The sequence below is a fragment of the Hyla sarda genome, chromosome 3 (genome assembly GCF_029499605.1).
Source record: "Hyla sarda isolate aHylSar1 chromosome 3, aHylSar1.hap1, whole genome shotgun sequence".
NCBI classification, from domain to species: Eukaryota; Metazoa; Chordata; class Amphibia; order Anura; family Hylidae; genus Hyla; species Hyla sarda.
In genome coordinates this window covers 218,034,785-218,049,101 of record NC_079191.1, presented here as the reverse complement: position 1 = coordinate 218,049,101, position 14,317 = coordinate 218,034,785, and the positions used below count along the sequence as shown (strand labels likewise).

General features: G+C 40.4%; 1 protein-coding gene across 7 annotated transcripts in view; it reads right to left on the bottom strand.

Annotated features, from left to right (window-relative positions):
* ANKRD6 (ankyrin repeat domain 6) overlaps nucleotides 1-14,317 on the bottom strand; it is a 186,334-nt gene that overhangs the window by 133,176 nt on the left and 38,841 nt on the right. Inside the window, exon 2 of one of the 7 annotated variants that reach the window (XM_056566103.1) lies at nucleotides 10,804-10,875. The exons of 5 other annotated variants lie outside the window; for them this stretch is intronic. The gene's annotated coding sequence lies outside the window, so the exon portion shown is untranslated. The remainder of the gene's footprint in view (nucleotides 1-10,803; nucleotides 10,876-14,317) is intronic. One more of the 7 variants, XM_056566101.1, reaches the window with a different exon arrangement.

Genomic DNA, 14,317 nt, shown 5'->3' with positions numbered 1-14,317 from the left:
CGCATTAAGTTAACAAGCCGGCATCACATGCGGCTCCGCTGTGCTCCCCGCCGACTCCTATATCCAGCTCTCAATTCATAATCCCCACCGCCGGGAGACAGGAGCTCTGATTGGTGAATAGCTTTTTACCAATCAGAGCTCTCGTCTCCCGGCGGCGGGGATTATGAATGATGACAGCTGTATATAGTATTCCCTGCCGGGAGCTCCGTGTAGCCGCATGTGCCGCCGGCTTTTACAGTTAATAAATGCGGATCACAGCGGGTCTCTGGAGAATGACCTGCTGCGACCTGCCCCTCTGAACTATAACTTCCATCACGGACAGAGTCTATCCATGATGGGAGCAGTAGTCCTAACTGTCCCAAAATAATTTCACTTTCTGAGATGCTTTCTGACACTTTGGTACGTGTCCTCCAAGGTGGTGTATATTTGCGCAAGAAAAGTGCTTTTGCACATTTAAAAAAAAAAAAAAAAAACAACAAAAACGCAGTTAATAAATTCGATTCTACAGTAGAAAGTGCTCTATGGTAAACTTAACCGTAGACATGGATATGAAGAATTCTATCAGATTTTGTGGGTGGGGAAAAAAGATGCAAAAAAACTTTTGCGCAAATATTTGCGTTCAAAAATAGACAAAAAAAAGCTCTATTTACAATGATAAATTCCCCCCACTATTCCTAAACTACCTAATATTGCCCTCTAGGGGAATCAGTGGATAATTCCTAGAATCTCGCCCTATATAGTAAACTATTCCCTAGCTGTTTGATGCATAGCTGGGGCACTCGCCCTAGAAAGGGCGACCCCTGTATCACAGGAACCTAATCCCTACTCTGCAATAGACTAAAGTCCAGTAGTAGTAAGCACAATTATCAGAGTGTAAAAATATGTAAACAGCTGGTAAGGTGCTTAATGATGCACAGAACAATAAAATGCTGAACATGTACTAAAAGCAGAGCATGTCGCCATTACACATAACCTTGTCCTCGAAGCAACGTTTCACCACAGTAATGGATTAACGAACATCTCGCTGACGAGTGAACATCTATGTCAAGGTCTTCCTGATGCAACTTTACCTTAATGAAAAAAATTCCCACCATTTTGTTGTGACAGAGTCTGTAAAATTATTTCACATACCTGGATGCCCTATTGCTTTTGACAGAGGCCCAAAAGTTGTATTTTACTGTTCTTTCAGTGTTAAAATGGGTCCATACAAGCCAGATTTTGAAATCTACACATCAAATCAATTTCCTCAGAAAAAAAGTCTGCAGCATAGCATTATAACATCTCATCCACTTGACAGGTACAAAATTTCGCTGTAAAATTTACCTGCACAGATCTGCAGGTAAAATCCACAACATTCTTATTCGCTGTGACATCGCCGATTGGGCTGATGTCCGGTATTAACCCTTTAGATGTTACAATCAAAGTTGATCATGGCATCTAAAACAGGAGAAATCAATACCGGCAGCTCAGCCGAGCTGTTCGGGACCGCCGTGATGAAATTGCTGCGTCCTGAACAGCTGAGAGGACAGCAGGAGGCTCCCTACCTGGCTCCACACTGTCCAATTGGTGTTTGATTGCTCAAATGCCTGAGATCCAGGCTTGAGCAATCAAGCGCAGATAACACTGATCAATGTAATGTTATTGCATAGCATTGAACAGTGCCTGCAATCAGTGTGTGCAATGTTATATTCCCTTATGGGAGCTATAACATTGCAAAAAAAAAAAAAGTGTAAAAAAAAAGGAGTGAATAAATGTAATTTAACCCCTTCCTTAAAAGTTTGAATCACCCCCCATTTCCCATAAAAAAAAACCTGTAAAAAAAAAGAAAACTGTCCAAACTATAAAGATATATCATTAATTAAACCGCATGGTCAATGGCGTACGCGCAAAACATTTCTACATTTCAAAATAGCATATTTTTGGTCACTTTTTATACCATAAAAAAATTGATAAAAAGCTAAAAAGTCTGATCAAAACAAAAATGGTATCAATAAAAACTTCAGCCATATATGAGCCATACCGCCCCGTATGTGGAAAAATGAAAAAGTTATAGGGGTCAGAAGAGGACAATTTTAAACGTATACATTTTCCTGCATGTAGTTATTGTAATAAACAGCGCTCCGGCCGGATATACCGGCCGTGAGCGCATCTCTCCCTGTATCTCGGCTCCTGGTGGGGCTGGGATTCGCATGCGAGTCCCAGCCCGTCACTCACCTCCGTCCCCGGCTTCTGTCTAGCTGGGTTCACACTACGTTTTCTCCCATACGCTAGCGCATACGGCAGGGGGGAGCTAAAAGCTCGCGCTCCCGTATGTCACCGTATGCGCTCCCGTATGTCATTCATTTCAATGAGCCGACCGGAGTGAAACGTTCGGTCCGGTCGGCTCATTTTTGCGCCGTATGCGCTTTTACAACCGGACCTAAAACTGTGGTCAACCACGGTTTTAGGTCCGGTTGTAAAAGCGCATACGGCGCAAAAATGAGCCGACCGGACCGAACGTTTCACTCCGGTCGGCTCATTGAAATGAATGACATACGGGAGCGCAAGCTTTTATCTCCCCCCTGCCGTATGCGCTCCCGTATGGGAGAAAACATAGTGTGAACCCAGCCTCTCTCAGCTCCGACACGCGTGCCCCCGCCTACTACCGTGGGCGCCAGAGCTTTGAAATTTAAAGGGCCAGTGCGCCCGTAATTAGTATTAACACCTGCACCATTATTATAAGTTTTAGCACCTCCCTAGTACCCTTGCCGGATCTTTGTTTGCCTTGCACCTTAGAGAAAGCAGTCTTAGTGTTTCCTTGCAGCGTACCAGACCTTTGTATTCCGTGACCCAACCGTGTTTCTAGCTGCCAGCCTATTGACCCTCTGCTACCCTACTGACTACGCTCCTGTGCCGCCTGCCCTGACCTCTTGCCAGCCTGACTACGTCCTGCCTATTCCTTCGGTGCCACGCTTCACCTCAGCTGCCTGTGTGGTCAAGTCGTGCCAGGGGTAGCGACCTGGGTGTCGTCTGCCGCAGCAAGTCCAACCTGCTTTGCCTCGGGCTCTGGTGAAAATCAGCGGCACCTTAGACTCCGCTCCCTGGCATGGCCCGCGTCATCTGCCACACAGGTCCAGCGGATCCACTAGATCACCCGCTCCAGACTACCATGGAACTACGGATCTGCTACTCCCTGGGTACCTGCCGTCTGCGGTGAGTCTAACAATTATGATTTCTTTCAGAAGTACGACAAAATCAAACCTATATAAGTAGGGTATCATTTTAATCATATGTACCTACGGAATAAAGATAAGATGTCATTTATACCGAACAATGTACTGCGTAGAAACGTAAGCCCCAAAAGTTACAAAAAGTTTTTTCTTACATTTTGTCACACAATGATTTTTTTCCCATTTTGCTGTAGCTTTTCGGGTAAAATGACAGATGTCATTACAAAGTAGAATTGGTGGCGCAAAAAATAAGCCATCATATGGATTTTTAGGTGCAAAGTTGAAAGGGTTATGATTTTTAAAATGTAAGGAGGAAAAAACGAAAGTGCAAAAATGAAAAAAACGCTTGGTCCTTAACCCCTTAAGGACCGGAGGTTTTTCCGTTTTTGCATTTTCGTTTTTTGCTCCTTGCCTTTAAAAAATCATAACTCTTTCAAATTTACACCTAAAAATCCATATGATGGCTTATTTTTTGCGCCACCAATTCTACTTTGTAATGACATCGGTCATTTTGCCCAAAAATCTATGGTGAAGCGGGGAAAAAAATCATTGTGCGACAAAATTGAAAAAAAACGCTGTTTTGTAACTTTTGGGGGCTTCCGTTTCTACGTAGTACATTTTTCGGTAAAAATGACACCTGATATGTATTCTGTAGGTTCATACGATTAAAATGATACCCTACTTATATAGGTTTGATTTTGTCGGACTTCTGGAAAAAATCATAACTACATGCAGGAAAATTAATACGTTTAAAATTGTCATCTTCTGACCCCTATAACTTTTTTATTTTTCCGTGTATGGGGCGGTATGAGGGCTCATTTTTTGCGCCGTGATCTGAAGTTTTTAACGGTACCATTTTTGCATTGATAGGACTTATTGATCACTTTTTATTCATTTTTAAATTATATAAAAAGTGACCAAAAATGCACTATTTTGGACTTTGGAATTTTTTTGCGCGCACGCCATTGACCGAGCAGTTTAATTAATTATATATTTTTATAATTCGGACATTTCCGCACGCGGTGATACCACATATGTTTATTTTTATTTTTATTTACACTGTGTTTTTTTTTTTATTGGAAAAGGGGGGTGATTCAAACTTTTAATAGGGGAGGAGTTAAATGATCTTTATTCACTTTTTTTTTTCACTTTTTTTTTGCAGTGTTATAGGTCCCATAGGGACCTATAACACTGCACACACTGATCTTCTATGTTGATCACTGGTTTCTCATAAGAAACCAGTGATCAACGATTCTGCCGGATGACTGCTCATGCCTGGATCTCAGGCACTGAGCAGTCATTCGGCGATCGGACAGCGAGGAGGCAGGAAGGGGCCCTCCCGCTGTCCTGTCAGCTGTTCGGGATGCCGCGATTAGCCGCGGCTATCCCGAACAGCCCGACTGAGCTAGCCGGGAACTTTCACTTTCACTTTTAGCCGCACGGCTCAGCTTTGAGCGCGCGGCTAAAGGGTTAATAGCGCGCGGCGCCGCGATCGGCGCTGCGCGCTATTAGAGGCGGGTCCCGGCTTCACTATGACGCCGGGCCCGCCATGATATGACGCGGGGTTACTGTGTAACCCCGCGTTATATCAGAAGAGCAGGACCAAGGACGTACCGGTACGTCCTTGGTCCTTAAGGGGTTAAGTGGTTAAGGACCAGACCAATTTTATTTTTGCATTTTCGTTTCCTCCTCGCCTTCTAAAATTCATAACTCTTTTATATTTCCATCAACAGACCCATATAAGGGCTTGTATTTTGTGTGACCAATTGTACTTTGTAATGACCACTCATTTTATCATAAAAATTGAAATTGAAAAGAAAACCACAATTTAGCACATTTTGGAAGGTTTTGTTTTCACACTGTACAATTTACAGTAAAAATGACATGTTTTCTTTATTCTGTGGATCAATACAATTAAAATGATACCATGGTTACATGCTTTTCTATTATCTCCAACTTTTTTTAAAACAAAATTAGTATGTTTAAAATTGCCCTATTTTGACCACCTACAACTTTCAAATTTTTCGCTTTTTATAAAAGAAAAATTTGGAATAAAATGTGACAAAAAAGCAGCAATTTTGGACTTTTATTTTATGTTTACGCCGTTCACAGTACGAGATAATTAGCATCATATTTTGATATTTTACGCTTTTTGGGATAAAATAGGAAAAATGGGCCATTAAAATTTTTGTTGGGAGAGGGGCTTTTTCACATTGTTTTTTTCAATTGTTTTTTTTTTTACAATTTTTTTTTACACTTGTATAGTCCCATTGGGGACTATTTATAGAAATCCTTAGATTGCAGATACTGAAAAGTGCTATGCATAGGCATAGCACTGACCAGTATTATCAGCGATCTTCTTCTCTGGTCTGCTCGATGTCAGACCAGAGGAGAAGACCCCGGGATGACAGCCAGAGCAGATAAGGGGACCTCCTGCCATCATGTTGGATGATCGGATCCCTGCGGCAGTGCCGCAGGAGATCCAATCATCCATTCAAATACCCGCATTGCCGCAGATGCTGTGATCTGTATTGATCACGGCATCTGAGGGGTTAATGGTGGATATAATTGCGATCGCAGCCGGGACCTGCCGTGCATGATGCAAGCATCAGTCCGGTGCGTGCTTCATAAACAGGACGTAAATGTATGTCCTGGTGTGTTAAGTACCAATGCATCAGGACATACATTTACGTCCATTGTCCTTAAGAGGTTAACCTGTTGGGTAAAAACTGTGCGGCAACAGTTTTAAAATACTGTCTACAGACCGTTTTTTTAAGGCAGGTATGGGCTGGTGTATCCTTGTAGTGTAACTGGGGGCACTGTATCAAACTTGCAACTTTTTTGGAAAAGCTGCACTTTCTAAATCAGCAACCACTGCAAAGTAAAAAAGCAAAAGTGTGTACCTAAGTCATTTTAGTCAAAATCACTTCAGCCAATAGTCGCTAAAATTTATGTGCAACAGACATTTCTCTGCCATTTCTGCGCCATTTCTACACCAGAAAAGGTTCTAAATCTGTTGACAAATTCACTCCATGTTTTTTGGATCTGTTGATCAGTGCCTTCCAGAGGTAGAAACTAAATAACTTTGTGATATACAGTACAAACCAAAAATTTGGACACACCTTCTCATTCAAATAGTTTTCTTTATTTTCATGACTATGAAAATTGTAGGTTCACACTGAAAGCATCAAAACTATGAATTAACACATGTGGAATTATATACATAACAAAAAAGTGTGAAACTACTGAAAATATGTAATACTCTAGGTGGAAAGTGTCCCCAAGTGCAGTCACAAAAAACATCAAGAACTACAAAGAAACTGGCTCACATGCGGACCGCCCCAGGAAAGGAAGACCAAGAGTCACCTCTGAGGAAAAGTTCATCCGAGTCACCAGCCTCAGAAATCGTAGGTTAACAGCAGCTCAGATTAGAGACCAGGTCTATGCCACACAGAGTTCTAGCAGCAGACACATCTCTAGAACAACTGTTAAGAGGAGACTGTGTGAATCAGGCCTTCATGGTAGAATATCTGCTAGGAAACCACTGCTAAGGACAGGCAACAAGCAGAAGAGACTTGTTTGGGCTAAAGAACACAAGGGATGGACATTAGACCAGTGGAAATTTGTGCTTTGGTCTGATGAGTCCAAATTTGAGATCTTTGGTTCCAACCACTGTGTCTTTGTGCGACGCAGAAAAGGTGAACGGATGGACTCTACATGCCTTGTTCTCACCATGAGGCATGGAGGAGGAGGTGTGATGGTGTGGGGGTGCTTTGCTGGTGACACTGTTGGGGATTTATTCAAAATTGAAGGCATACTGAACCAGCATGGCTACCACAGCATCTTGCAGCGGCATGCTATTCCATCCGGTTTGCGTTTAGTTGGACCATCATTTATTTTTCAACAGGACAATGACCCCAGACACAACTCCAGGCTGTGTAAGGGCTATTTGACCAAGAAGGAGAGGGATGGGGTGCTGCGCCAGATGACCTGGCCTCCACAGTCACCAGACCTGATCCCAATGAAGGCAAAAGGGCCAACAAGTGCTAAGCATCTCTTGGAACTCCTTCAAGACTGTTGGAAGACCATTTCAGGTGACTACCTCTTGTAGCTCATCAAGAGAATGCCAAGAGTGTGCAAAGCAGTAATCAAAGCAAAAGGTGGCTACTTTGAAGAACCTAGAATATGACATATTTTCAGTTGTTTCACACTCTTTTGTTATGTCTATAATTCCACATGTGTTAATTCATAGTTTTGATGCCTTCAGTGTGAATCTACAATTTTCATAGTCATGAAAATAAAGAAAACTCTTTGAATGAGAAGGTGTGTCCAAACTTTTGGTCTGTACTGTATATATATATATATATATATATATATATATATATATATTGCATCTCTTTTTGAGAGGTGTACACCTCGGAGCTTTTACCAGGGTATGAGGTAGACCTAGGTCACTAACATGATCTGAACACTGTTTACATACTTATTGTCTTTCTGCCAATTTATTTTAAATGTATGCTGTAACATAGCATTGAGAAATGTATACATTTTGATGTTTTTTTTTTATTTTTTATAATAAGTTCAATACAAGATATTTACTATAAAAAAAAAATAAAAAAAAAGGTGTAGGAAAATTGCCTATGCTGTCCAAATTTGAAAAACTGTTCCTTGGTCTTCTTGTGCTAGTTGAATAACAAAAGGCCTGCCTGGCAAATATAATTATTCTCTCTGGCAAAGGATCACAATTTGTTTTAGTCCAAATTTCACTGTAGAATACTAAAGACAAGAAGGACACAAAAGCTGTTGAATTGATTTGTCTTGGCAAAGACTTACAAGCCTCAAAAAGTATGTTAGCATATAAGACAAAGCATATTGTTGAAATGATGCCTAGATAAAGTTGTACTCTGTGTAAAGCAATACATTACATGATGCCATATTCAGCCACAAAAGACATGCTCAAATTGTAAAGCTCACCAAGAAAAAACATGTGTGGTATACTTGGTACCAACCAGCTGCCATTTTAATAGTTTTCTATGATTTCAACAGGGTTTGAGGTGGACCTTCCTGCAATTCCAAATTAAGGAGGCGTAAGGCCATGTTCAGACGTCAGAATTTCCGTGCCGGATTCCGCATTGGAATTCGGCACAGAAATTCTGCTGCAGCAGAGTTCCGTTGAATTCAACGAGATTCTGCTGCGCTGTCCACACGGTGGAATTTCTGTTCCACATGTCTCCGGCACAGAATTTCCGTTTTCTGTGTCAACAGAAAGAATAAACATGTTAATTCTTTCTGCGGACTCCGCACGGAATGCCGTCTATAAGAAGGAGCATTCCTGAGCGGTCCTAGCGCCAGTATATTATGCCGACACCCGCAGTTTGCAGAATGTCCACACAGAGATTTTCCGTGCAGACATTCCGTAGTGTGAACATAGCCTTACACTATCACTGACAATTCGACACCACGTATCGATAGCTTCAATTTACTAAACCATAAACAACACTTAAGAAGCTAATTTCAAAATTTACTATAGTCTTAAAAACCTTGTAGCAACATAATATTCAAAGCACCAGTTGCATTAACGAAAAAACACAGTATAACTCTCCAATGATGAACACCTGTATATCCCTACGCATTTCCCCATGTATCTAATAATATACAGCGGTTCGTCAGGGGATTTCCATATACAGAAAATAATAAATAATACAACAAGATCAGGGGTTATTCAAACAGTGTAACAGTATATTGAGCTACGTATAGATGGAAAGCATAGATCTAGTATAATATGCAGACAATGGCAAATAGCTAGACAGCCTCGGCATAACATGAAACAATTGGTGTATCTCTAATTTAGGGCCTTTAAGTTTTGCTTGTAGTATATTCTGACTGTGAATCCTGTCAATATAATGTAGGAATTTTAGATATCAATACCCTCAAATAGATCACCCAGTCTAAAATTGACAATATGTCTCAACCAGATTATTTTCACAGGCTCCAACAGATATGCAGAAACCACAACAAGTTAGACCTTAAGGGAAAACAATGTTCCTCTAAGACAGTGTTTCCCAACCAAGGAGCCTCCAGCAGTTGCAAAACTACATGCCCGGACAGATGCTGGGAGTTGTAGTTCTGCAACTGATGGAGGCTCTTTGGTAGGGAAACACTGCTCTAAGACATAGAAATGTCCCTATTAGTAACGTTCAAGACTTACATCCACACCAGAAAACGTTAAAGGGGTACTCCGGTGAAAACCTTTTTTCTTTTAAATCAACTGGTGGCAGAAAGTTAAACATATTTGTAAATTACTTCTATTAAAAAAATCTTAATCCTTCCAGTACTGGTGGCAGTGTCATGGTCTGAGGTTGCCAAGATGTACGGTGATATACTGAAGCAGGACATGATCCCCTCTCTTCGGAGACTGGGCCACAGGGCAGTATTTCAACAGGGTAATGACCCTAAACACACATTAAAGATGACCACTAACTTGCTAAAGAAGCTGAAGGTAAAGGTGATGGAGTGGCCAAGCATATCTCCAGACCTAAACCCAATTGAGCTTCCGTGGAGTATCCTCAAACAGAAGGTGGGGGAGCTCAAGGTTTCTAACATCCACCAGTGTTGATGTTGTCATGGATATTGTCATGGAGGAGTGCAAGAGGACTCCAGTGGCAACCTGTGAAACTGGTAAACTCTGTGCCCAAAAGACTTAAAGGGGTACTCCGGTGGAAAAATCTTTTTTTTTTTTTTTTTAAATGAACTGGTGCTAGAAAGTGAAACAGATTTGTAAATTACTTCTATTAAAAAACGTAATGCTTTTAGTACTTTTTAGCAGCTGTATGCTACAGAGGAAATTCTTTACTTTTTGAATTTCTTTTTTTGTGTCGTCCACAGTGCTCTCTGCTGACACCTCTGTCCGTGTCAGGAACTGTCCAGAGCAGCATAGGTTTGCTATGGGGATTTTCTCCTGCTCTGGACAGTTCCTGATACGGGCATCAGGTGTCAGCAGGGAGCACTGTGGACAAGAGAAAAAAGACATTTTAAAAATTAAGATTTTCCTCTGTAGCAAACAGCTGCTAAAAAGTACTGAAAGGATTGAGATTTTTTTAATAGAAGTAATTTACATATCTGTTTAACTTTCTGGCACCAATTCATAAAAAAAAAAAAAAAAAAAAAAAAAAAGGTTTTCCACCAGAGTACCCCTTTAAGGCAGTGCTGGAACAGTGACATTAAACACTGTTATACAGGCTTTGCACTTAGTACTTTACATTGTAGCAGAGCGTCATTTCTTCAGTGTTGTCACATAAAAATGTGAGGGATGTACTTATGTGAGAAACTGTATATCGGAAGTATACATCAGGAGCTTTTAAGTACATAGCAAACGTAGATGACTAACGTGATCTGAACACCCTTCATATTTATGAAATTCAACTCAAGATGATACTTGTCACTATCATATATCTATCTATCTATATATATCTATCACTATCTATACAAATATATTTAATATGTTAAACAATACTTGATGCTTTGATTAAGAAGATCACAAATCTTAATATATCATCAATAAAGTTGCAGAGTGAAAGTGAATGTACAATCGCACCTTTAGTTACCTAATGTTATTTTGAAACCTTATCAGCCTTAGCAGTGAACTTGCTTTTCGTTGCCATGGTTACTGGAAGAAGAAGAAGAAAGAAATGTCTGACGGTGTGGTCTGTCTCCAGGGTTTCTTAGTCATAGCACATGGTCATCAAGAGCACAATGAAAGCAGTACGTGGGTGATGTGTTAAGGACTACAAAACTTTATCATAATGTAAGTATATATAGAAGGTAATAAAGCACATATGCTGGAACCCAACATCATAGAAAATACTTCATCACCAAGTGTGAACATTACATCTGAATTGTATCTTCCTTCACACAAAAAGTATGACAAAACAAGACAAGAAAATATGCTACACAACTAAAAAGCACATACACAGCATATTCACAGTAAAGCCACATCCAAATTTTGTGCACACACAAAAAAAAAAAAAAAAATGCAGAAAAATCGGCAAAAAATTCTTGCATTATTATACAGTTCTGATTTTTTTTCTCATAACTTTAGTAAATATTTCTATGGCTTTTTTTCAGTTATTCTTTGCAGTAGACAAACTACATCTCTAAAATTCACCTTTTTATTACAAATTGTACATGTTTTGGAGTTTTACGTAGACTTTGAGTCCTGAACTTGGCACATATTGGCACACTTTTATTAAAGAAACATTTATTATATATTTACATAACTTTTCATGGCTCATGAAACAAGAAGGTGTGGCTTGTGGCCTAACTTGGCATAAAATGCAACAAAATGTGCCAAAATGAACCAAAATTTAGGCATAGATTTTTTGTGAAGAGTAAATCAACAATGTATGTCTATGTACTTTTCTCTCCGCTCGTTCTAACAATTGGTTGGGGACTGAACACTCAGACCTGACGGATCAAAACTTTTGACGTCTCTAGGACATGTCAAAAGTTTTTCAAAAAACGATATGCATCATTAACCCCTTAAGTGCCTTGATCAATACTGTTCATGGCACTTAAGCGGCGCAATGACTGTCCCCCTGCAACAATACAATACAATACAAATAATAAGATATTTTTTATTTTTGCACTTTTGTTTTTTCCTCCTCCTTGCCATTTTGTAACTTTTAAGGGCTTCTGTTCCTAGGCAGTGCACTTTTCGGTAAAAATTACACATTTGCTCAGATTTATCAATCAGCCTGAAACCCTAATTGTCTGTTTTTTCCCATAGCAACCAATCCCAGCTCAACTTTCAAATCCTAATGAGCTCTTGTAAAGTGAAAGTTGAGCTGTAATTTGTTGCTATGGGAAAAACAGACAATTAGGGTTTCAGGCTGATTGATAAATATGGGCCATTGTCTTTATTCTATGGGTCCATACAATTACAAAGAAGAAGGGCAGAGGCATGTGAGGCAGGTCAAATGTTTGCAGAAATCTTGAAAGGTTTACAGGCAAGTGAAGTTTAGCCTTCCTATCCTGATGATGCGCATACAGCACAAATGGAAAACTCCAGTAGTACAGGATATTGTGGGACTGCAGAACAGCAAGCAATGGTTTGATCAAGGCCTTTAGACAGAGGGTGTGTCTGGAGAGATCGAGAAACAGCTGCAACTTTTCCCCATGGAAATCAATCTCCCGGAGAGGACTGCCTTTTTCATTTTACCCTTTTTCACAGAGAAATAGTGGATCCGGCACATGACGTCCCTGGTTCTGGAAGGATTATAACTCGGATGCTGAAGGGCACGATGGGCCCTGACAATTTCATCCGTGAAAGTGGGTAGGAAATAATCCTGGCAAATCCCCTCCAGCAGGCCCCGAATCTAGATATTGTTCCTGTAATATCAGTTCTCCTGATAGTCTCTTTGGAAGTGCAGCAATTGTCTGGTGGTCTTCTGTATGAAAGCGGTGTGCAAGTCATCAACTAATGCTGTACAAACATATGAAATAATTCAGGGTACCACACCTTAGAAGACAAAAAATCCACCTCAGACTGCTCCACTTGTATATCATAATGGCAAGTTGTCTTCAACACCAAATCAAGAGATTAGAAGGACAGAATGCCCTGAAGCTTTGGATGAGGCTCTAGTGGGCCCTCAGGCAGTCTGGCTTCACTCCCCTCCGCCTGTCATTCATTGGCCAATGGGGAGAAGAAGTTGACAATGGAGGTCCCCAGAGGTAGGCTCAAGAAGGAGCCCTTGGAGGTCCGTTTGTTTCCCATAGTTAGCACTATATGCCCTCTCTTGCAGATGCTGGCGGCAGAGATCCATAAAAAGCAGTACATTGCAAGCCATGTAGCCTATTTTTTGTGATCTCCCTTCTAAGAAAAAAAAAAAGTGTTTTTCCATACTATTTTTCCCACACAACTTCACCAACCATGATCTAGCCCAACTAACATTAAAGTAGCCTGTATTTATATAGGGCAACATTCCTGCATCAAAGCAGTAGAAGTTTAACACCCTGTGTATTGGGCAGAGAGTGGGTCAAGCATGATATAATATAAAAATAATCATTGATTAATCTTAAGAACATGTTCATAAACTAGTTGACTAGTGGAACTGTGGTAGAAATCTGAGGCATCCCTCAGATTTTACTTTATATAGTGCCAATTTTCCTGTTTTAGACATAGATTTAGCCCCATTCAATGGGGCTAATCCCTGACCTTGTTGCCCACTGGAAACCTCGTAAATAAGTAAAATGTCACACATTTTTTCCATATGAACAAGGCATGGATTCCCACTGATAATACTGGGCAGCTGATTGCAGGTCGAATTCAGCAGAATTTTGATGCAGAATATGGGTGGATTCCACTTCAGACTTCGTGTGACAGCCACTCATGTGAACTTGCCCTAATTCAAATGCTATTTAAACAATGGAAACAATGTACACAAAAATCCAGACTGAGATTTCAGCCATTGCAGCACAGCTTCTAATGTTAAAACACAATTGTAATCACTACATTCAGACAATGTTGCATTTGCTAGAATTATGAACTTAAAGGGGGTATTCCAGGATTTTTTTTTTATTTGACTATGCTACAGGGGCTGTAAAGTTACGAAATACCAGTTCACAAAAAGCTAGCCACAGTATTATGGTAATCTCACACCATAGCCATTTAGCCCCAAGACAAGCACAGATCCTTCCTAAGCATGTCCATTACTGTCTGGTAGGTACGTACTAAAATCACCTTATGGTGGATAACCCCTTTAAGCTGACCATATACATTCCCCACCTTGAGGCTGAATTGAATCAATGTTGTCATTTGTAACCCAGGAGGCTCAGAATAGGGGGAATATATTACTCTATATCCCTAATGGAGGGAATATTTCCCATGCTCTCAGTTTATTCACAAATGAAATATATGCTGAGATAGATAGATAGATGCAGCATATGAATTGACAGACTTATGACAGAATTAGTCAGAATTTTCAATATATGCAGCAGGAGAATTCACTGAACAGAAAACAGTATAAGCTGAACTCAACGGGTCTGCTGAGTGAGTGGGTATCTTGAAGTTTCCTAGGTTCTCAATATTAGTATTCCTGGAATGTGAACCT